Source organism: Apodemus sylvaticus, chromosome 23, assembly GCF_947179515.1.
Source record: "Apodemus sylvaticus chromosome 23, mApoSyl1.1, whole genome shotgun sequence".
NCBI lineage: Eukaryota > Metazoa > Chordata > Mammalia > Rodentia > Muridae > Apodemus > Apodemus sylvaticus.
Genome location: NC_067494.1, coordinates 14,139,331 through 14,161,406, shown reverse-complemented (window position 1 = coordinate 14,161,406; position 22,076 = coordinate 14,139,331). Strand labels below are relative to the sequence as shown.

The 22,076-nt window shown below is 45.7% G+C and overlaps 1 pseudogene; it reads right to left on the bottom strand.

Moving 5' to 3' along the window:
- Positions 1 to 3,851: 3,851 nt before the first annotated feature.
- Positions 3,852 to 21,559, bottom strand: LOC127673860 (low-density lipoprotein receptor-related protein 11-like; annotated as a pseudogene).
- Between the last annotated feature and the right edge of the window lie 517 nt (positions 21,560 to 22,076).

Sequence of the window (22,076 nt, the reverse complement as noted above, 5' to 3'; positions counted from 1 at the left end):
TGTTATTTTCATGGTGTCTCCCAATGGTCTTGTGACCTCTTGGGCTGATTCCATGCAGAGCTTGATGAGGTGGTTACCTTATTACATGTGAAACCTGGCCAGACTCTCCTTCCCTCAGCCATCATTTCTATGACATACAAGGGCCCTCTTTTATCTAGTTTGTCTTCTGAAAGACAAATTCTGGCCAGATTCAGGATTTCACAATAGTACACTTTCTCCAGTCTAGCAGGGGTGACGTCCTGCTTGCCTCTTTGAGCTACAGAGGAAAAAAGTATGATTTTACTGTTCTCTCTAGAATCCCTGATATCTGTGATAGTGAGGTGTTAGTACAACCAAGGCACTCGCATAGAGTTCTTCCTGCTTTTCAAGAGAGGTTATCACATCCCATCTTGAGCCACCAAGATGGTGGCTCACCACTCTACCCACTAGCTGATCCGAAGCCAATTCTGCTTGTAGCTCAGAGGACTGGAATGCCTCCCTGTTGCCCAGACTTCGCCCAGTCCCACTTCCTTTCCTCATGGGAATGCCCTCCAGCTCCCTCTGCAGATGGAGAGTCAGTCTCCTCCCACTCAACTAAACAACTAAAAGGTTCTGTCAGCAATGGGTACAATCAGCTTATTGGTTTCCATGTTTTCACCAGTTCAATTTCCCCCTTCCCTACTTTCTAACTGTTCTCCCTACATCTGCCTCCTTGTTCTTCCTTCCAATTAATCTGTTAGTTCTTACAGAATTCTCTTAAATGAACAAGAAAATATATAACCACATCAACTATTTTAAAGCAGTCATAACAACGTACCACAAGCTGTGTGGCTTCAAAACTCATAGCTTTATTGCTCAGGGCTGTGGAAACTGGAAGTCCAGGGGCCAGGTGCTGGCTCACTCTTCCTAAGTACTGGGGGGAGGGGGAAAGGGGAGTTCAGTTGCTGACAGTGTCACCTGTTCCCAGACCTGCCCCAATCACTGCCTTGTCTGATCTCCCCTGCAAGTGGCCACATCTCTGTGTCCCTTCACATGGTCTTCTCGGAAGAGCCTGTCTGTCTTTGTGTTCAAGTTTTCTGTTTTTGCAAGAATTTCAACCCAGCCTATTGACTGGAAAGGTTCTGTTTCCAACTAAGGGCAGGTTTTGAGTTACTGGCTGGGGATGGGGGAGTGTCAGAGTCTCAGTTACTTTTCTTGGCAAGTACAATTCCACTCTCAACATCTACCATGCACCCCGAGATCTATCCACAGACAGCAAGATGGCTTATGTGGTGAAAAAAGGGGGTGGCTTCCCAACTGCAGATTCTCCTCTTGAACATCTTCCGTAGTCCTCGTCCACTACTGAAGGAATCCTGCAGAAGTGTCCGGCTGGGAACAATGAGGCACTGAGAAGGTTGGGAGCAGATGTGAGGGTTTCTGCCCTGTTTCCCACAGCAGAAGCACACAGGAGACCACATTGCACTCCCAGCACAGATGATGGTGTGCCCTGCATCTGAGATGCTCGCTCCTGAGACTGCTGTACCTCTGCACTCAATAGTTCATAGACGTTAAGTGCAAAATAGAATTTCATGTACACAGGGGTGAGGAATTTGAGGTGGTCAGATTACACAACATGAACTTAGTGTTTTATACAGCCACTTTGTGTTCTCAAAATTGTTAAACACATCCTCGCTCAGTGTGATTTTTAAATAATTTTTCTTTGTGGCTTTTCATTCATTTTTTCAGTGTCATTCATTTACACACATAAGTCTTCGAAACTCCTGACTGACAAGCAAAAGACTCTTTCTCCATGTGGTCTCCAGAGAAAGACAGAAATATGAGGGTGCAAATGCCAGAACTGAGAGTAAAGGTCAACAGAAACACAGAACAGGACATCTGATCTAGTCAGAGAGCAAGGTGAGCCTCCTACAGGAAGGACTCAATGTAAACATATGTATTTGTATCTGAATGCAATCATGTGGCACTTTGGATCTGAACTGTCCCCGGAAGGCTCATGTCTTGACTGCTCCTCCCCAGTCTGTAGGCCTGTCCTAAAGGCTGTCTGCTTAGGGAGTGGGCTTGGCTAGCAGAAGTAGGTCACTGGGGGTGGCCTTTACTGCCCCTGCTTCTGGCCTACTGTTTCTGCTTCCTGGTCTATGCCAAGGAGAGAGAGGCCACCTTTACCCCTCTACAGGCAGAGCAGCTCCCACCTCCAACCCCTCTCATTACATAAACGGAAACCCTCCAAAAAAAATCGTCATCCAAAACAAACCTTCCTCTTCTACATTCTTCTGCTTTGTGTCCTGTCACCATGGTACAAACTTTAACTAAGGCAATGCGCCATTTCACATTCTCCCTACCTCAGAAGGAAAGTTGCAACAAAGGACAAACATGTCTTTTATTTTTATAAATATTTTTATTTTCTATATTCTTTGTTTACATTCCAAATGATTTCCCCTTTCCCAGATGCCCCATCCCCATAGGACAAACATGTCTTAATAGAGAAAGAAACAGTACATGCTTTTAGAAAAATGCATGAAATTCAGAAAATTAAAGTTTCCTGTCTTATTTTTATATATTGCATCAAATATTTATATATATAAAATATCATAAATATATTATATACATAGATTTAAATATTTATAAATATTTATTTATGTCAAAATATTACAATTTTAATATACATCTAATCTTTTATAATTTAAATATTTACATAAAACCAAGGAAGATAAATCTCACACTAAACAGATTCTATCTCTATTTTACCTAGTACTAATAGTCTCCTTCACATACATTTCTTAGTTACAAACATCTGAACAAAGAATCGCAGAAAGGATGTTCTTTCTGAAAGTGGTGGTTACCGAGTGGGTAGGAGTTAGGAGTTCTGTGGGTGCAGACCTTCCTCCAGGTCACTGGCAGAAAGAGTCACTGTTGTCCGCAGCCCTCTGTAGCATCGACACAGTGAATCAAACCACACACAGGAAAAGGCACACCTGTTAAGCTGTGGTTTTTAATAAAGTTACCCTGTCCCACTTCCTGAGTCAACACAGCTCTTGAAAGGCCCTGCTAGTTTTAATGAATGTGTGTGAGGTGGGTGGCTCATTGATCCAGTTTCCACCCTATTTCTGGAAAAGTGCCAACTCTGTCAGCGCAGCAGTGGATTGGTTGATGATTAGGGCTCTGCACACCGAGGTCACCCATGGCCCTTAATACAATATTAGGAAACGGGATCTTTGTGGCTATAACTTAAAGACCTCAGTACCCAGTCATTTTCAACTCCGACTGGTGCACTTACAGGAAAACAAGAGAACTCTGAAAGGCACCATGGAAGCAGAGATGTACAAAGGTTAAAGTTACAGCCACCATGAGCCCAGAAACCCCTCGAGCCCCAGAAACTGGAAGGAATGAGAGAGTAGGCTTTTCTAGAACCATCTGGAATGGAATCCGATGCCAACTTCTGGTGTGTCTGGAGACAGCAACAGTGTACTCATATACATAAAACAAATCAATAATAGTAATAATAATAATTTCTAAAAAAAAGAACTGAGTCTCCAGAGATACGTGGCCACAGCTCCACAGTTGACGGGTGACAGGGAGTCTTATCTAACACTCTGAGACAAGCCCAGTGCAATAGGCCAGCAGGCTGCAGGGCATGCAGACAGGTGCCTGACAGCTGTATCTGTGCTCAGACATCAGTTGTTTATAATTTGTATTTTGGTGTTGTCTACCTAAGAAATGGAGAGGAACAACGTTGTACAAATACTTCAAAGAACACTTTAGGGGGAAAAGGCAGCTTTGCCCATGGTTAGACAGATAATTTAGGAAATCTGTTCTGTTCCGCTAGTCTTTTTGCTGATTTGGCACAAGGGATTCATGGGTCTCTCTATGGGACTGTTAGTGTGCTTCCATTCCAATTAAAAACAGCCCAGTGATGGAGCTGTCCTCACAGGTTCAGTGTTCTCCCTGCCGCCAGTGCTTTCCTGGCATGTTCTGTCATGAAGAGCACAGCCTCTTCCTCTGCCCCTCCCTCACACATACTGCAGTCTTAACAGCCACCATTCCATCCCAACCATGTATGGAGTACCTGCTAAACACTGTGTTGTGTTCACCTCCCATACAACCCTGAGGCAGGAATAGTCACTGCTGTCACCTTCCCCCTAAAGTCCCTGGGATACAGAGAGAAGAACTGTAGGAAAGGATAGAATAGAAAGTGGGACATCCAAAAGGCAGAAAGAATTCTAGGACAGAGCTAGGAGTGGGAGGAGTCCCTGGAGATGTGAGGAGACAGCCACATGGTCCCGTAGCAGAGGTAACCAGCCAGGTGGCAGAATGTATCAATTAGTATAAATGGGTTATTTTAAACTAGTGGTAGTCAGGGAACAAGCCTAGCTATATGGCCTAGGTCTTTTCAATTATATTTTGAAACTGAATCATTACTCCGGGAGCTTGGGGCCGGGAGGAAAAACAGTCCTCGTCTGCCAACACTCACGGTGGCAGCTGACCTCCAGCCAGGATGCAGCGGTCAGTCCTGCGCCCCTGTAGTGCTCGGGTCAACTCTGTAGTGTCTGCACGGTTCACACTGACCTGCTTCCAGGGCAGGGTGCTCCGCTCGCGCTTTGCCACTCTTGGACTTGAGAAAGTAATTTCCTTCTTCTTGGTTCTTTCCTGAGGAATTACTGTCTATGGAAAGTAAACAGATATGTTAAAGGGACATTAAAAATGGCAGGAAGTAGGTAAAAGGTTTCTCCATGACACACATTAAATATAGAATTACACTTATTTATTTTAATTTAGATATATGTTTGTCTGTGTCTCTAAACGTTTTAAGCATCATAATAAACACACACCTCAAATTGACTCATAAATTGCATGTGCTGGTGTTCTGAGACACCGCACCCAAGGGGGACTGCAGGATGACTCAGTGGGTAAAGGTGCTGTCACCAAGCCTGAAAACATGCGGTCAATTCCAGGAACCCACAATGCTGGAAAGAGAGCAACAACTCCCCGCAAGCTCTCCTCTGACCTTTACACACGCGTATGCATGTGCAGGCACACACACTGAGTGTGCACACACTGAATAAAAAAACACCACACACCTTATTAAACACACTGAAAAAATGTCAAAAGATTGAAAATGAGTAAAATTAAATGTTCAAGTGTTTTGTTTCCCTGCCCTAAAAAGGGAAGGTGTGAAGCCCTAGGTGAAGGTGTGAAGGTTGTCCCTATTTGAACCACTCTGCTAGCTCATGGTACAGTGCTCTCTCTCCAGCCTGCTCTCTGCAGAGATGGCTCCTCGCATGCATTCAATGTGTGTGCATGAGTTTGTGTGTGCATGTGTATATGTGTGTGTATGTATGTGTGTGTATGTGTGTGTGTGTATGTGTGTGTATGTGTGTGTATGTATGTGTGTGTATGTATGTGTGTGTATGTGTGTGTGTATGTGTGTGTATGTGTGTGTATGTATGTGTGTGTATGTGTGTGTATGTATGTGTGTGTATGTGTGTGTGTATATGTATGTGTATGTATGTGTGTGTATGCATGTGTGTATGTGTGTGTATGTATGTATGTGTGTATGTGTGTGTATGCATGTGTGTATGTGTGTATGTGTGTATGTTAATGGAGACAGAAATTCCTGTCTAATGTCCTCACCTGTTTACCACGTTTACAAGAGGCATTTCATCGGTGACTTCATAGCACGTTCTGTAATTAGGAAGAGCACCTCCATGACTCCTTTTTGGTTGTTTTGTTTTTGTCTTTTTATGTTGAGACAGGGTTTCTCTGTGCAGCTCTGGCTCTTCTGGAACTCACTCTGTAAACCAGGCTGGCCTCAAACTCACAGATTTGCCTGCCTCTGCCTCCTGAGTGCAGGAATTAAGAATGTGCACTAGCACCACTTGGTTTCTATGAAACTTTTGAGCAGAGCTTTTTTACTTTGCCTATTTCAGTCCAACTGTAGTCATTAACCACATGTTTTTCTTTCTAATATTTTTTAAGTGGTTTATCATATAAACTACTGATATAGCCAATTCTGCTTCCTAGCCTATCATATGCCTTTCCTCCCTGTACCCCATATTTTATTTTTAATTTATGGGCAATAGTATATAGATATATGGTACCCAAGGGTATGTGTTGATATGCATATAATACACATACATGCATATATGTATATACTATTTGTATGTACATATTTAGTACTAACTAGATCAAGTCAGTAAACAATCTATATCACGTTTTCTACTCAATTTTTTTGTGGTAAGAATATTTAAACTTAGTCTTTTGACTCATTCTATTTATTTGGATTTTTGGGGTTTTTTTTGTTTGTTTGTTTGTTTCTTTTGGATTTTTTTTTCCCCACAGGGTTTCTCTGTATAGTCCTGGCTGTCCTGGAACTCACTCTGTAGACCAGGCTGGCCTCGAACTCAAAAATCCACCTGCCTCTGCCTCTGAGAGTGCTGGGATTACAGGCGTGCGTCACCACAGCCCAGCTTTATTTGGATTATTTACAAGTATTTCCTACATAATGACCTCAGCTTTTAGCCACCATTCTACCTGTGATTTCACCCTGTGATTCCATTGGCTGAACTGTTTAAACTGTAGAATTCAGTTAAATACTTCAAACATGCATATCAGAAGGGCCCTCTGTCTTTACATTAAACCCTCTTCTAGGAAAGCGGGGTGCTGTCTTTAACAAGGTCAATGAGGAAAGGCAGAAGGTCAGCACTCAGGACCCTGGCTCATGGTCTATGCCCTGACAATGCTCTCTGCACTCTCACCAGTGGGATCCTAATGGTCCTAAACATAGAGCCCATATTTTCTGTTACATTTTTAGCAAACACTTCAAGCACTGAAAATAAGACGGAGGAGCCCGTGAACTGTGACCCCAGGATGTGCATCCCACTGACATGTTCCTTCCACGACCAGCTGGGTTTGGCTTGCCGTGGGGACACAATGGAAGGACTTTACCCTCATCTCCCGTGGAGTAGAGCCGGGGAAGCACAGTCACAGACACGTTGTCAGAGCTTCTCTGACCCACAGAGTCAGTCACAGTCAGCTGGAAGATGTACGCTCCTTCCTTCAGGCGGGACAGCCTCAGGGTTCCTGGCTGAGGCACCTGCCAGACAAACAGGTTAGGGAAGAGAGCTTAGTGCAGAGCACCAGGAGCACACAGGGACAAGCACCCTGCCCCTTCCCCGAGACGAGCCATCCGCTCCTCTTTTCTCCTTAGAAGTGATAAATAAATAACTTTGAAACAGAAACAATAACAAATGATGGGTGATGCTCCAAGGTAGAAATGACTTCTGATGTACAAAGTAAACCAAAACGTTGAAATGTAAAGAAGACAGACAGGAAGGAGGTCCTGGAAGGGGCGGGCAGTCAGGCACACAGACACAGGAAAGGGGAAGCCATGATGGCGGCGGTCACGTGGAAAGATGAAGCGGGTGGTCGGAAGACTCAGCGTGAACCTATCCTATGACACAGCTACTAACACAGTTCATGCAACTGGCTTTGTTAGCAGGCATCAGGACCAATGTGCAGATCACAGGAGGGTGTTAACAGGTTCAGAAGGAACCACAGTGTATATGAGGAATTCAATCAGGGGCTTCAGATTTTATGGAGAATACACAGCTAAGAAAATCTAGATTAGGCTAGAAGGTACATGGTCTGGAAATCATTACCAGGATTTTTATACAGAATAAAAGGATGCATTCAGCATTTTCCAAAGGGAAGTCTAGTACAGTACATATGGCCAAGTTCAGACCGTTTGGTTAAGTAGTAGAGCTGGTTAACAGTAAGCTAGGACAGAGGTTCTCAGCCTGTGGGACATGACCCTATTGGGGTCACATATCAGATACCCTGTTCTAGTGGTTTGAATGTGTTTGGCCCAGGGAGTGACACTATTTGGAGGTGTGTCACTGTGGGCTCGGGCTTTAAGACCCTCATCCTAGCTGCCTGGAAGTGAATATTCTGCTAGCAACCTTCAGATGAAGGTGCGGAACTCTCAGCTCCTCCTGCACCATGCCTACCTGGATGCTGCCATGCTCCCACCTTGATGATAATGGACTGAACCTCTGAACCTGTAAGTCAGCCCCAATTAAATATTGTCCTTATAAGAGCTACCTTGGTCATGGTGTCTGTTCACAGCAGTAAAACCTTAACTATCAGATATTTACAATATGATTCATAATAGTAGCAAAATGTACAGTTATGAAGCAGCAACAAAGATAATTTTATGGCTGGGGGTCACCACAACATGAGGAACTGTATTAAAGGGTTGCGACAGCACTAGGAAGGCTGAGAACCACCAGCTTAGGACATGACCTATAAAAGGAGTTTCTGCTTCATGAAAAGTTGGGCAGAGAACGAGGACTCTTGGGTGGTGTACTTGAGGAAGGACTCTGAGTGACAGGCTGGGGACAATTCTGAAAAGGTCCAATGCTAAAGTCATTTAATCACTGAGCAAAAGCAGCACGATCTGAGATTAGTGCAGTGGCAACAGCTGATTGTTGCTTTTGTTGTGATTCCAGTCTGGTACAAACTGGCTTTTTATTCACCACCTCACCCTCCCAGGCAGTGTGGTTCTCTGCTTTCCTGAAGCTGCAACACTTTAACACAGTTCCTTATGTTGTGATGACCCCCCCCCAATATAATTATTTTGTTGCTACTTTGTAACTGTAATTTTGCTCCTGTTATGAATAGTAATGTAAGTATCCATGTTTTCTAATGGTCTGAGGCAACCCTGTAAAAGGAGCTGAGAACCACTTCTCTAAAGGGTGTGGTCTGGATGAAGTGTGTGAGACATCGTCTGTAAGTGTTCCTCGTTGGAAATGGCTCTGTCTCATGGCTGGGATATGTAGCACCTCCACCCCAGGGAGCAGGGAGCATGACGGCCTTATGCTGTGCCCATCTCACTTCTTAGCACAGTGTCCACGAGGAGGATTACAATGCTTCCAGATCACGTAAAGAAAGAATTCATTCCATTATTATTGACTCCCTCTTTATATTCCTTCCTTTCAGACTTTTTGTTGTTGTTGTTTTTTTTTTTCCGAGACAGGGTTTCTCTGTGTAGTCCTGGCTGTCCTGGAACTCACTCTGTAGACCAGGCTGGTCTTGAACTCAGAAATCTGCCTGCCTCTGCCTCCTGAGTGCCAGGATTAAAGGTGTGCACCAACACTGCCCGGCACTTTCTAAACTTTTAGTCCAGGGTAGCCAGGCATTGGTGACCTAGTCTAGATTGGCCTTGAATCACAAGATTCTCCTGCCTCAACCCACTGAGTACTAGAATTACAGGCACGTGCCATCATACTTGGCCATGACCTAAATCTTATACTAAGAAAAGGGAAAACCTTTTTAAAAAGGAACCAGAATTACTGAAACACAGCCTAAGTCTTTTCCTCTGAGCTGAAGGAGCAGGACCCTGGCAAGCTCTCAAGCAAACAATCAAGGCCGTTTACTGAGCACCAAAGGGAGTTTACAGAATAAATCATTTTTAGGATAATCGATTTTATGATCTGTCCATCGTAAGTCCACTCTGCTTGCTTACGTGCATTTAGGGACTGACATCGAAGGACATTACAGAAAACCACTTCCCAGAAACATCAGTTTTGATAGCAAGATCAACAAGAGTCACCTTCATGTCCACTGACAACGGGTCACCCTGCTGCAGCGTCCACTCATAAAGGATAATGGCGTGGTCATCTGTGCTTTCTCGGCCGTCTAGAACTACCCCGTCTGTGGGCAGCTGTAAAACCACATCCTTCCAGCCTTGCTGACTGGAGGCTCGTCCTCACCTGTGAGAGAGAAGAGACGTGAGAGGCGTGCTCTCTGATTCCCCAGCCGATCTTGTCTGCAGATCAGTCCATCCAAAAAACCTCAAAGAGAATAACTTCCATCCTATTCTGACATGGACTTTCAGCAATGCTGCATGTGGAAGAGGAAGTATGGCGTGCTATAGAAAACTAATTATATATATGTATATACGTATATATGTATATATATGAGTATACACATACATATATGTGTGTATATATACATACATACATATATACTCATATATATACATATACATACATCTGTACATATACACACACACACACACATACACATATATTTATGTGTATATATGAGTACACTGTAGCTATTTAGAGGGCATTGGATCCCATCTTACAGATGGTTGTGAGCCACCATGTTGTTGCTGGAAATTGGACCGAGGTCCTCTGGAAGAGCACCCAGTGCTCTTAACCACAGAGCCATCTCTCCAGCCCCATTTAAAACATTTTTTTTTAATGATTTACTTTTAAGTTATGTGCATTGGTGTTTTTCCAGCATGTGTGTCTATGTGATGTTGTCAGAGATCCTGGAACTGGAGTTACAGACAGGTGTGGATGGCTATGTGGATGCCGGGAATTGAACTCAGGCCCTGAGGAGGACCAGCCAGTATTTTTAACCACTGAGCCATCTCTACGGCTCCCAATAATGTATTTTTTTAAAACCTTCAAAGGTTTTACATGGAAGAATGGAGAAAGCACTGAAATATCTTGCTTGTCAGGAAACAAATTAATCTTGCTTCTCATGAAGAAACGTCATAACCATCACTGACTTTTGTTTAAGTGCATCATAGATATGACTTCTGAGCCCAGGGAAACGCTCACAGTCTAACTTGACCTCTGATGACCTCTAAGAAGACAATTTCTCCTCAGTTCCAGTCAGGCTAATTATACCAGAGCTTATCTACACAGAAACAGTTCTGGAAGCAAACAAAGCACAACCCTCCAAGAGTGAGATAAATGTAATTTCGAATTTTCATTATAAATAAAAATGTAATTGAGCATGTTAAGTACTGTGGGAACATTGATTTATTTTGGGAACTAACCACAGTGGGTCAGACCTAGGGAGGTGAAGTGCGACTCACACAGCTGAGACTGAGGGCTGCCAGGCGGGGCTTACTGCACAGAAGGAGCTAGTGGCCTCTTCCCACACCTGCTGCGACTGGAGCTTCCCTGACAGACCTGAATCTGTGCCAAGTGGTGCAAAGGCTACAGACAGGCTGGGCAATCCAAAAACAAGGTGGGGCCAGAGAGGGGAAGGCAGGCCTACAGATGCAGAGACGAAAGCTTTCTGGGATTGTTTGTCTCTCCTTTCCAGGCTGGAGAATCAATCATTTATTTATTTTTTAAACTGCATCACTGAAGAAAAAAAAATCCATAATTCCAGTATGGCTCTCATTATTTTAAGTATGTGAAGTCCCATCAGTCTTTCCCATAGGATACTGATGATCAAATACAACAACAACAATGAAATGTATTATTAATTAATTTAATTAATAAAATTAATTTTGAAATAAAATAAGTAAAACAATTGTGCAACAATTATACGATATTTATAATATATAATAAAATATTATATGCTATATGTTATATAATTTATACTCTATTTATTTTTGAGAAAGAGTTTCTCTGTGTAACAGAGCCCTCACTTGTCCTGGACTCTTCATAGACCTGGATGGCCTAAAACTCAGAGATCCACCTGTTTCTGCCTCTGCCCTTGCCCCTGCCTCTGCCCCTGCCCCTGCCCCTGCCTCCTGAGTGCTGGGATGAAATGAGTGCACCTCTACTGCCCGTTACTGGTAAGTTATTTGTACCATGTAGTGCTTCTGGTTTTTCTAATTATAGAGTAGACTGTAGCTTAATTTTAAAATACTTGTCTATATAGGGCCACTGAGATGGCTCAGTAAATTTAACAACTTGAATTCTACCTCCAAGATCCACAAGATGGAAGAAAAACCAACCTCCTGCAAGTTTGCCTGTCCCCCATACAAAGGCCGTGGCAGCCACGTCCATACACACACTGAGTAAGTAAAGGGTGTGAATGCTTCTGTTAATCCTAGCACTCGGGAGGCAGAGGCAGGCGGACCTCTGCTAGTCTGAGGCCAGCCTGGTCTATGAAAAGAGTCCAGGATGGCCAGGCCTCTGTTACACAGAAAGACTGTCTCAAAAATCAAAACCCAAAACAAACAAACAAAAGTAAATGTCCATCTGGGACGTGTGTGTGTGTGTGTGTGTGTGTGTGTGTGTGGTCAGAGTTGTCTCAATACCTTTTCTCCAACACTGCCAACAAGTAATCTGAGTATTATTTATTTAGCCAGGTTAGTGGAGATGAGTCAGCCTACTGCAGGGGATCAGCCCTGAACAGGAAGGTCGGTACTCTATACCTACTTGAAGACTGACAGCAGAAGGAGGTCTGCTTGGGAGAAGGCTGAATTTCACCCGAGGCTTTGGTTTGACTTGCAAAGGGTTCTTTTCAAGCGCTACGCAGAGACACTGGACTTCAGGCTAGCTTAGTTAAAACAGCACACAGGTTCTGGTCCCTGAACGCTGAGATATTATATTCTCAGCTCCTACAGGATCCCAAGGACGTGGGCCTCCACCCCACAGCCCTCTTTACTCAAGGCCTACCACGGGTCTGTCCAATCAGTCACACCAGCCAGCCACACGGTTCTGTAATGATACCATAGACACCTATATGTCTCCTCCCCCGCAACTAAGCTGGCTGGCTCTCAAACTCTTCTGATGGCTACCTCCGGCCTTTGTTCCTGTGAACAATAGGCTCCGCACCTCGACTATCGACACCGCCCCCAAGCCGGTGTTTACCTGACTCGCCAGTCTGAAGGCAGGCGACCCGCTGAGACCTGGAGCCAGAGAATTCACAGAAACGCCTTTGAAGCAACCGACTTCTGGGGGGGGGTGGTCGATCCCCCAAAATACTATATAACCTGCCTTAAAAATTATTAAAACGAGTCTTGACCAGAATTCCCGCCTTGACTCATGTCTCTTGTCGCCTCCTCTGTCCCTGTAACCTCAAAATTCTCTTAACAGGTAACCCGGTTCACATGTAGCTGCTGGCAAACTACATAATTGGCGCCCAACGTGGGGCAACCTGGTACAGGAGAATTTCCTGAGGTAACCCTATCAAGCGAAGCTTCGCAGAAAAGGTGAAAAGGAATGGTATCCGCACGGTAAGCAACATAGAGGTCAAAACTAGCGCTAGTGGAAAATTGTTTCTATCGTTGTGAGTGCAGAGAGATACGGGTTTTGCAAGCGAACTGTGTTGACCCGGCACAGTGGCCGCTTGTGTTGAAACGATAGGGAAAAATGGGACAAGAAAGTTCGCGCGAAATTTGCGCACGCAACATTCAAGAGTTGCTTCAAGCGAAAGGGACAGGGTTTGAAGAAGAAAGATTGGAGGATTTCTTGGAGCAGATATATTCTTGTTGTCCTTGGTTCCAAGAAAAACGAACGTTAAATGAGAGAACTTGGGTGAGAATTGGTAATTCCCTAAAGGCAGTCAAGGCAGACAATATCACCCTCTGCCTTTGGACGCTTATTAAAGATATCATACATGAAGGAGGTTTGGAAGAATTAGGTGTCATTCAAGAAATTGAGGAGTCTCAAGTAGAAAGCCTTATAGAAAGGATCCCTGTAAGAGAAGATTCTCCACAACCTAAGTCTCGTAAACACAGAGACAGTTCTGATGAGTCTATTGTAAGAAAAAAAAATAGCTCATCCCGAGAAAGGAGCGACTGAAGTTCATGGAGAAGATTGGCCCCCTGTAGCGCCATCTGCTCCGCCTATGACCTTGATGGCAGAGGCCGAGATCCAGAAGGACATGCAATTACAAAAGTTAGAGTTTGAAATTAAATTGCAGAAATTGACTAATGAGTTACAGGAGCTAAAAAGGGTCTCTAATACTAGAGAGAACAATAACTCGGAGACCTGCCAGTCGCCATTAGAAAGAGTTATAAACCAGGCCCGCGGGGAGGGGCAGGATACGTCAGAAATCTTAGCTTTTCCAGTCCTTGAGATAGAAGACCAGGACAATGTGATTAGACAATATCAGACCTTGGAATTTAAAGTGATAAAAGAATTAAAGCTAGCCGTAGCCCAGAACGGCCCGACAGCTCCCTTTACACAGGCGTTATTGGATACTGTGATAGAGTCGAATTTAACTCCACAGGATTGGAAAACGCTGTGCAAAGCCACGTTGTTGGGGGGGGGGGGGGGGGGAGATTTCTTGCTTTGGAGTTCTGAATGGCGTGAGGCTAGCAAAAGAACCACTGCCACTAACACTCAGGCAGGCCATCCAGAATGGAATGCTGAGATGTTACTGGGGAAAGGACTATATGAAGGAAATAATAACCAGATGGGGTTTCCCATCGCAGTGTATGTGCAGATTGCGGTGGCCGCCCGCCGTGCATGGAATCTTTTACCATCTAAGGGAGATCTTAGTGGAAATCTAACAGCTGTGAAACAGGCTCCCGACGAACTCTTTCAGGATTTCATAGACCGATTGCTAAAAACGGCTAATCGTATTTTTGGAAATTCTCAGGCAGAGAATCCACTGGTTACTCAACTAGCCTATGAGAATGCTAATGCGGCCTGCCAGGAGGCGATTAGACCCCAGAGGGGAAAGACGGACCTAGCTGGTTACATCCGTCTTTGTTCTGAAATCGGTCCCTCCTATAATAGACGGTTTAGCTATGGCGGCAGCGCTGCAGGGAACCACAATCCAGGGGATTCTTTCGCAGAGACGAGGAAATAGAAGGTGTTTTAAATGTGGTAGTCTGGGCCATTTTAAAAGTGATTGCCCTGATAATAAGCCTATTATAAACAGGCAATCAGGTGGTCCACCAGGAACATGTCATAAGTGTAGAAAAGGAAATCATTGGGTAAAAGGATGCAAGTCCAAAAATAATTTCCAAGGTAGACCCGTGTCGGGAAATGGGGGGAGGGGCCAGCCCCAGGCCCCGATGCATCTAGGACAAACTGTCTGTGGGGCACAGCTGCTGCCGAGCCAAGGAAATCCATCTTTAGACTCGCCAGAGCTACACCAGGAAGTGCAGGATTGGACCTCTGCAGTGTATTCCATGCCGTACTAACACCAGAGATGGGTGTTCAGGTTTTGCCCACGGGAGTTTTCGGACCATTACCTGAAGGCACTTGGGGATTGCTGTTAGGACGAAGCAGTTCTACTGTAAAGGGACTGCAGATTTATCCAGGGGTCATAGACAGTGACTATGAGGGAGAAATAAAAATTATGGCTGCTTCGCCTCATGGTGTCATAACTATACCGGCTAATCAAAGAATTGCTCAGCTAGTTTTGGTTCCTTTACATCCACTGCCTTCCAAATTCATTAAGGATAAAAGAGGGGAGGAGGGCTTTGGCTCCTCCAGGGTGTTTTGGGTTCAATCTATCACAAATAAAAGACCTAACTTTAATTGACTATTGAAGGAAAGAGTTTTGAAGGATTAATAGATACAGGAGCTGATGTTACAATTATTAAGGGACAGGATTGGCCGTGTAATTGGCCATTGACTGAGACCCTAATGCATCTGCAAGGTATAGGTTACGCAAACAACCCCAAACAGAGCGCGAGACTTTTAACTTGGAAAGATGCAGAAGGAAATTCAGGACAAATTCGGCCTTTTGTGATGCAGAACTTGCCTACTACCCTCTGGGGTAGAGACCTCCTATCTCAGATGAATTTAATCTTGTGTAATCCAAATGAAATCGCCTCTAAGCAAAAGACAGTGTCGGAGGAATCCGTACCTGCTGAGGGGCTTGGAAATGAAGGACAAGGCACTAGAAAGTTTAAAAACCCCCAGGCAAACCCTAACTCTAAAAGTCTGGGGCATTTTCAGTAATGGCCACTATCTTGCCTGCACCCCACGCCGATAAAATTCAATGGCTTAGTGACAATCCTGTGTGGGTTGATCAGTGGCCTTTATCTAAGGAGAAATTGGAGGCCGCCTCTTTGCTAGTGCAGGAACAATTACAGGCGGGACATTTAATAGAGTCATTATCTCCATGGAACACGCCAATATTCGTAATTTAAAAAAAATCCGGCAAATGGAGATTGTTACAGGATTTAAGAAAGGTAAATGAAACAATGTTGCCCATGGGAACCTTACAAGCGGGTCTTCCATCCCCCGTGGCTATCCCTAAAGGGTTTCATAAAATAGTCATAGATTTAAAAGATTGTTTCTTTACCATTCCGTTGCACCCTGAGGATTGCAAAAGGTTCGCATTCAGCGTTCCTTCTATTAACTTTACAGAGCCTATGAAAAGGTTTGAGTGGACAGTGCTTCCCCAGGGTATGGCTAACAGCCCGGCTTTATGCCAGAAATTTGTAGCACAGGCCATTCAACCTGTGAGACAGAAATGGCCAGATATTTACTTTATCCATTTCACAGATGATTTTCTAATTGCAGGAAAAAATCCTCAGACTTTGCTTTTATGCTTTAAAGATTTACAGCAAGCCTTGGTCGCCAAAGGGTTACAGATAGCGCCGGAAAAGGTTCAGATCCAGGAGCCATATAATTATCTGGGTTTTAAACTTACAGACCAGGCAATTTTTTCCCAGAAGATGATTATCCGCAGGGACAATTTGAAAACTTTAAATGATTTTCAGAAGTTATTGGGTGACATTAATTGGCTTCGGCCGTATTTAAAGCTTACAACAGGAGAATTGCAACCTTTATTTGATATTCTTAAAGGGGATGCTGATCCGACGTCTCCTAGGTTATTAACTTCAGAAGGACTTTTGGCCTTACAGACAGTGGAGAAAGCTATTGAAAATCAATTTGTTACCTATATAGATAATTCTTTACCTCTGCATCTGCTAATTTTTAATACTACTCACTCGCCTACAGGTTTATTATGGCAAAAGGCTCCTCTGATGTGGATTCATTTGAGGGTGTCTTCAAGGCGTAATATTTTGCCATATTTTGAGGCAGTGGCCCAAGTAATTATGCTTGGTAGAAAGCAGGCGCTAACTTATTTTGGCAAGGAGCCGGATGTTATTATACAACCTTACAGTGTAAATCAGGATGAATGGCTAAAACAGCATAGCACCGATTGGCTGCTAGCTCAGATTGGTTTTAAAGGGTGTATAGACAATCATTACCCTCAAGACAAGTTAATAAAGTTTTTTAATATGCATGAGGTTGTATTTCCTAAAATGACATCTCTACGGCCGTTGCAGAACGCACTCCTAATTTTCACAGATGGCTCGTCAAAAGGAAAAGCCGGATATCGTGTTAACAATCAACAGGTGGTCGTAGAAACGCCTGGGTTATCCGCTCAGTTATCAGAGCTTACAGCACTGCTGTGTGTTTTTCAAACTGTAAATAGTACGTTTAATCTCTTTACTAACAGTGCTTATGTTGCATTTTCTATACCGCAATTAGAAACCTGTGGCACGTTTAATTTTAATACGCCAGCTGGATCCTTGTTTTCACAATTGCAAGGTATCATTCTTACTAGGAAAAATCCTTTTTATATAGGGCACATTAGAGCCCACTCGGGTCTTCCTGGACCTCTGGCTCAGGGCAATGAGTGCATTGACAAGGCGCTAATAGGTCAAGCCTTGGCACTCACACCCGTAGAATTGGCAAAACGTGATCATGATAAATTTCATCTTTCTAGTCATACGTTGAGACTCCGTCATAAGATCACAAAGGAGCAAGCTAGAATGATCGTAAAGCAATGCCCTAATTGTCTCACTTTAGCACCAGTGCCCCACTTAGGGGTTAATCCACGTGGCCTTATGCCAAATCAAATTTGGCAAATGGATGTAACTCACTATGCAGAATTTGGGAAATTAAAATTTATACATGTTTGCATTGATACGGCTCGGGACTTATTTTTGCTTCCCTGCATACGGGAGAAGCCTCTAGAAATGTAATTGATCATTGTTTACAAGCCTTTAATACCATGGGAGTACCCAAGGTCATTAAGACAGACAATGGACCACCCTACACTGGTAAGAACTTTATCTCATTTTGTAAGGAATTTAATATAAAACTTAAAACTGGAATTCCTTATAATCCAATGGGGCAAGGAATCGTGGAGCGTGCCCATCGCACACTTAAAAATTGGCTTATTAAAACTAAGAAGGGGAATTTATATCCTCCTCGGTCTCCAAAATCACATCTTGCCTTTGTTTTATTCGTTTTAAATTTTCTCCAAACGGATGCTAAAGGCCAGTCTGCTGCAGACAGACACTGGCATCCAGCTACTTCCAATTCCTACGCCATGGTTAAGTGGCGGGATCCCTTAAATAATTCATGGAAAGGCCCAGACCCCCTGTTGATTTGGGGAAGAGGGTCTGTTTGCGTTTTCTCCCAGGAAGAAGAAGGAGCGCGTTGGTTACCAGAGAGATTGGTAAGACAGGTAAATTCCACCCCCAAAACTGTTGGTAAGTATAATTAATTCAAAAGGCTGTTTTTCAAGCCACTTCCCATTTACATGGGAAGGTATAGTTCCTTTGTGTTCTTGCAAATTAAGTTGCAAGCCAGGCCTCTTGCCTGAGGCCACTGAATTTCAATTAAACTAAAACCAGTTTGAGCTTCCAGGACTAACCAAACAGGTTGTTCTCTTAATCTCCTTTTATATTTCGAGCAGATAACACTCAGAAGACGAAATTCCTTCAGCATGGCCCCAGGTTGAGGATGGGTAGTCTTTACAGCCAGCCAGCGCTTATCCGCAGAGAATTTACTCTGCCAGTGCAATTCCTCAGAGAGGAGGCTGCATGGTACTCAGAACTATGCATGTTTGTTATTACAACAAACATGTGCATCAGTTGAGGTGCGAGGCGAGGCACTGCAAGGGAAAGGGAAAAAAATCCTGGCTCCGAGTTTCCCTGAAAAGCACGCCCAGCTGCATGGGGGTTTGACATCGAAAGACTGTTCTTAAAAAAAAAGGCGGTCTAATCCCCCCCCCTGAAAAAGATGTCCGTAACGCTTAAGGGGGCTAGGGCCTCTGCTTTCACTCACTGATGAATGCCCGTCATCCATTGGATGAACTTAATTATTTCCACTGAGTTGTTTAAAATTAATAATTAAGGGGGAATTGTCTCCTCCCCCTGCAACTAAGCTGGCTGGCTCTCAAACTCTTCTGATGGCTACCTCCGGCCTTTGTTCCTGTGAACAATAGGCTCCGCACCTCGACTATGGACACCGCCCCCAAGCCGGTGTTTACCTGACTCGCCAGTCTGAAGGCAGGCGACCAGCTGAGACCTGAAGCCAGAGAATTCACAGGAACGCCTTTGAAGCAACCAACTTCTGGGGGCGGGGGGTCGATCCCCCAAAATACTATATAACCTGCCTTAAAAATTATTAAAACGAGTCTTGACCGGAATTCCCGCCTTGACTCATTTCTCTTGTCGCCTCCTCTGTCCCTGTAACCTCAAAATTCTCTTAACAGGTAACCCGGTTCACATGTAGCTGCTGGCAGACTACACCTATACTGCCCAGAAAAATCACAAGAAACATCCACGCTCACCCATTATGCAACTTGAGCTAGAACAGAGCCAAGTCCAAGATGATTGGTGAGGGAGGAGCCTAGACTCAATCTGGAGGGCTGAGGATCTCTGGCACTTCAGATGTTCTAGCAGGTAGGCTGTCACATCAAGATACCTTCCTACTCTATCTTCAATCCTCTCACTATCACTAAGTGCTTGAGAGTGACAGGCCCAGGGCTGTGAGGGAAAGCTCTCTGAGTGGCCCTCAGGCAAGTTGCTTTCCAGGCCAGCCTTCCATACAACAGGATTTGACCTTTGAGCTGTTGTGAGAAATAGCAAATAGCTTAAAATAGCTTCTAATGTCGAATTCACCCAGAGTGACCAATATACTGGCAGATGGGTATACCATTCTAAATCTATCCGGTCCCATCCAGCAATCATCCTCACCCCCATCCCGCCCCGTTTCTTCCTTAAAGACTGGTTACAATTCCCTGCAAGGAGCATTGCTAAATCACTGTCTCATTTAGCCTCAAGTTCCACATACTCACAAGATTCACAAGAAAGCATAATAATCCTGAAAGGAAAGCCGACATGGTCTTACAAACAAAGAACTCAAACAGGTAAGCATTTGGACCGGGAATCCCCGGAGTCTGTAAAATGCCCTTTGCCTCCATACAGGGCCAATCAATGCAGCCGGCGAGCCAAGGCAGCACCAGAGGTCACTGAGGACCCGAAGAAATCTGGGCACATCAGCGCTTCCCGGAGAGTGGGCAGTGAGTGCTCCCCAGAGAGGAGGCCATGCCAGTGGTCACTTGGCAAACTCCCGGTAGAGACAGGAAGGACGGAGTGGGAGGGAGGATAAAAAACCACTTAGATGGCTTTTGTTTGGGGCCTTACTCTTAATCCTGTTTACTTTCCGCACCCAGGGTTTAAGGAAAGCTCCGGTAGCAATGCAAATTTGTGACAGAAGAGCTCGGCGAACCTGGGGGTGGGGGTGGGGAGGATAAACTTTGTTTCTGTGCTACTTTGCCCCTGCTTTGTGCCTTGGTTTTTCTAGAGCAACTGATATAAAAGCCACAGGGCAAGCTGTTTAGGCCTTTTAAAGAGAGACAAACTTTATACACTGTGTCCTTAGCCCAGCAGACTCCAGTACAGAGTTCCGACCCCCTCCGCACACAGCTGGCCCTCCTTAAATTGAGCGGGACACAAAACCAACAAGTGAAGAAATTTTTGGGCAAGGGGTGGAAGAAAAGAATGAAAACCGAGTGACAAGTTTTCCTTTACATTTTTTTTTATCTGAATTAAGTATGTGCAGGCAGAGAGCCAAAGCAGGAAGCAGGAGTGGGTGTTAGGAGCAACTTTGTATCTAATCAAATCTTGTCCTTGCTATTTCCTGCTGTAAAACACGCTTCATAAAACCTATGAGACGAAATAAAACTAAAATGATCTTGACTGGGATAAAGGTGGTTCTGAGATATCCTCTTAAATCGATCCGTGAGTCCTCTCGGATCTGCCCTCCTATCTTTCAAAGGTAGCCCAATGAACTACCCATTTACCGCACTTTCTTAGCACCAGCCCAAAGTCTGAAAAAAAATGTGTGCCACTTTCCCTGTTACCTGCAGCTTTTATCCTCTGGAAGCAGAGGAGTTTGCTTGCTTGATGGCAGGCGGGACCCTCCTGGTGGTGCTTACCTGGCCTGGCAGAGAACCCGGCGGCATCCCCAGCGCGACTGAGGGTGTAAGTGCGGAACCCGTGGAGCGGCGCGAACTTGCAGACGCTGTGGCCGCGCGCCACGCAGTTGAACAAGTAGCAGCGGGGCGTGGGCATGGGTGCGGGCACGCTGGGCCCCCGGGGCAGCTGCACCACCGCCACCGAGCAGCTCGGCTCGGAGCAGCAGGCTGCCACGCACTGCCGCCAGCCGCGCACGGTCCCGGGCGCGCGCAGGAAGCTGGCTCACGCCGCGATGGAGTCCTGCGGGCGGATGATGGTGTCGGGCACCGCCCGGTAGACCGCTGTACCGCCCGCACCCGGGCAATCCTCCCGCGGGCCGCCCAGCAGCTCCGGTTCCAGCTCCTCGCGAGGCCGTGCCGCTGTAGCTGCCGGCGAAAGTCCTGAAGCAGCCTATCCACCCCGGACGATGGAGCGGCGGGCTCCCCGGGCCGGCCGCCGGGCAGCCAGAGGCAGAGCAGCAGCAGCCCGCAGAGCGCGCGGTGCCGGGAGCCAGGGCCCGGTGCTCCCCGGGCGGCCATGGCACGAGCGCGGCCTCAGAGCTCGGCGGCCCCGGGGCCTGGCTGCTTCACGGAGGCGGCGGGCGTGCTGGCTTCGAGAGGCATCGCGGGCCGTACTCGGCCGGACTTGGAGCCGCCCTGGCCCTTCTACCAGGCTACGGGCTTTCGGTGCCTCGATCTTCGCTTCGGCCGCTGAAGCGCACCGGGGCAACGCGCGGCCTCTGCGTGGATCAGCACCGGCGTGCGGACAGCGGCTGCGGCGGGGCGGAGCCTGGCGTGCTGGGGCGGCTCGGGGCGGGACTTCCGCAGGCGCGCAGCGGGGAGGAGGAGGGGACTCCCCGGAGTTGCCTGGCTGCCCTGCATCGTGATCACACCCTAGGCAGCGTGGGTGTTTGGGCCTAGCAGGCATCATTAAGCAAGCAGACCAGCGCAAGGCCATAGCTCACAGGGTAGAGCGCTCAGGGTTTGAGGGGAGAGTCAGTAAATCCATCAGTCTAAAGTCCGGGGCTACTCCAGAGAGCGACCAGCACAGCCAGGCAACCACAGACAACTTTGCCAGGGTTTTGGCTTGCAGCTTCGTTGCATTATGTATT